The sequence below is a fragment of the Orcinus orca genome, chromosome 16 (assembly GCF_937001465.1).
Source record: "Orcinus orca chromosome 16, mOrcOrc1.1, whole genome shotgun sequence".
In the NCBI taxonomy this organism is placed as follows: Eukaryota; Metazoa; Chordata; class Mammalia; order Artiodactyla; family Delphinidae; genus Orcinus; species Orcinus orca.
This window is the reverse complement of record NC_064574.1, coordinates 31,106,735-31,109,617: the sequence shown is the minus strand read 5'-3', so window position 1 is coordinate 31,109,617 and position 2,883 is coordinate 31,106,735. Positions and strand designations below refer to the sequence as shown.

Sequence of the window (2,883 nt, the reverse complement as noted above, 5' to 3'; positions counted from 1 at the left end):
CCGCAGGAGGAACCGCTGCCGACCGAGCCAACCCCCAATGCCAGTGCCCTCGTCGCCTCCTCCGCGGCAATCCAGCCAGAGCAGAAGAACACCCTCGGCAGGCCGCCTCTTCCGTTGCGCCAACACGCAGCAAGCCAATCCAAACAAGCTGGGGGCGGCCCGAAGGCCTCTTGTCCAATCGGCTGCCTGATTCGAGGCGGATCGACCGCGCCTCCGCCCAATGAAAGGCTCGGGGCGGGGCGGAGGACGGCAAGGGAGGGGATCCGGGCTGGGCAGAGGAGAAGGCGGTGTTGCTGAGCACAGAGTGATGGCGGCGCCGCCCAATAGACGCGTTGGTGGAGGGGTCTGCGCCCCCTTACACCGGGGTGCACAGGTAGGCGCTCCGGGCCCCAGAACTCTCCCGGGAGCCGCCTCGCGCCCCCGAGCCCCGCCGTGCTGCTGCGTCTCGTCGTCTCCCGGCTTGCGCCCTTCTCCAGCCCAGCGGTGTGCCGCAGGGTCTGGTCGCCAGCCGTTGGCAAACAGAAGGGCTTGAACCGCGGCTGAATTTAGCCTTTGTCCCTCGACCTGATTCCACTACTGCCGTCAAGGCCACCAGTCCTCCGCGCTCTGTTTGACCGCCACCCCCTTCCCCAGCACTGCCACTGGCGTGTTTAGGCTAAGCCCCCTTCATTCCTCCTGCGTTAGACAGATGTTCCCAGTACGAGAACTAATGAAAGGACTGGGGTTGGTCTCCATGGCAACTGGAAGAAAGAGGTGGGTTATAAATCCTTTGCCACCCTCCTGTAGTGAAGGAGGCGGGTGTGGGAGCCAGGAAGTAGGGTTGGCTCTTGGAAGGAGAGTCTGGACCCCCTTTCTTTGTGGTGCAGTGGAGGACATAGAAGGATTTGGTGGCCGCCTCAGGGCCTGGGTTGTTGGGGATTTGGTCTGATTGGTTTTTTTTAAAATCATTGTTTTTTTGTTTTTTAAATCATTTTATCACCTTCTTTTTGCGGGTGAGAACATGGTCACCTCCAGCCCTGAGATACTGACCAAAGGTCCATCCAAGCGTCTCTTCTCCCATAGGTTGCCCATGCCTGGAATGACCCGTGGCTCTGTACCCCCAAGGCACTCCCTCATTCTGTCAAGTTGAACGGGATTGTGGGTTTATCTTGGTAGCAAATTATTTCATAAGTGCCTCCCCTGAGAGACTGTAATGCCCCTTATGTTCTTCATCTTTCCTGTAATGACTGCTAGTAGCAGGCTGAACAAGAAATATGAGCTTCTCTCTTGCTTATTGAATAGAATTGCCATGCTCACTCAAAACTAGCTCCCTGGGACTTCCCTGGTGGCACAGTGGTTAGGAATCCACCTGCCAATGCAGGGCACACAGGTTCGATGCCTGGTCCGGGAAGATGCCACATGTCGTGGAGCAACTCAGCCTATGCGCCACAACTACTGAGCCTGCGCTCTAGAGCCCGCGAGCCACAACTAGTGAAGCCCACACACCTAGAGCCCGTGCTCCGCAACAAGAGAAGCCACCGCACTGAGAAGCCCGCACACTGCAACGAAGAGTAGCCCCCTCTCAGCGCAACTAGAGAAAGCCGTGCGCAGGAACGGTAGGATTAACTCTGGAAACCCTATTTCCTAACTCTGGAAATTCCGTCTCCTGCAGGAAGCCACCCCAGAGGGATCCTACAAAAACCAAGAAAACGTATAGCTACTCTTCTAAATCTCAGTGCCCAGCATTGCCTACGTTTCTGCCTCCCCCAGCAACAACAAAAAAAAAACGGTTCTCCTTGACCTGAGGAAAATTCCATCCAGGTCTGTGAGCTGCAATAGATCATCCTGAAGAATCAAGAATCATCATCACCTGAGACTGCCAAGACGAATCCCAACATCAAAACAACACTTGAGGGCTTCCCTGGTGACGCAGTGGTTGAGGGTCCGCCTGCCTGATGCAGGGGATACAGGTTCGTGCCCCGGTCCGGGAAGATCCTACAGGCCGCGGAGTGGCTAGGCCCGTGAGCCATGGCCACTGAGCCTGCGCGTCCGGAGCCTGTGCCCCGCAACGGGAGAGGCCACAACAGTGAGAGGCCCGCGTACCGCAAAAAAAAAAACCAAAAAACAAAAAAGCACTTGAAGCTTGTGTACCTTTTCTTTCTTTACTGTGTATAGTGTCTTTTATCTTTTTAAAATTTATTTATTTATTTATTTATTTTTGGCTCCGTTGGGTCTTCGTTGCTGCACGCGGGCTTTCTCTAGTTGCGGCAAGCGGGGTCTACTCTTCGTCGCAGTGCACGGGCTTCTCAGTGCGGTGGCTTCTCTTGTTGCAGAGCACGGGCTCTAGGTGCGCGGGCTTCAGGAGTTGTGGCTCGCGGGCTCTAGAGCGCAGGCTCAGTAGTTGTGGCACACGGGCTTAGTTGCTCCACGGCATATGGGATCTTCCCAGAGCGGGGCTCGAACCCGTGTCCCCTGCATTAGCAGGTGGATTCTTAACAATTGCACCACCAGGGAAGCCCAGAAAATAAATTTTTTAAGAGAAAAATGTATCATGGATTTACACTAATTTCCATTCATTTTTAAGGTTACAGAGTTTTTACTTAGCTTCTTTTATCTTAACCTGAAAATCTAAGGACTTCACAACATTCACTACTTATTTGCTTTATCATTAAATATATAGATAATAGTTTCAGAATAAAAATATCAGTATCACCAATGATGTGATTATTAAACACTGTTTAAGTTCTGCCGTTCTTTTTGTCCTTAGGATACGTTGCACTAGGGATGAAAAATCAAATTGTGCTTTAAAGTCATTTGAAATAATTTCTTTCTGTGTAGTTCAGCCAACAACTCAATACAGAATTGAGTCCTTTTTTTTCCATTTTGATTCAATTTTTAGAGATT

The 2,883-nt window shown here is 52.0% G+C and overlaps 1 long non-coding RNA gene across 1 annotated transcript; it reads left to right on the top strand.

The window, feature by feature from the left end:
- Positions 1-204: 204 nt before the first annotated feature.
- LOC125961471 (uncharacterized) lies at positions 205-2,528 on the top strand. Its single transcript, XR_007472215.1, has 2 exons — positions 205-373; positions 1,652-2,528. It is a non-coding gene; the product is annotated as an uncharacterized LOC125961471 (long non-coding RNA).
- Positions 2,529-2,883: the final 355 nt, after the last annotated feature.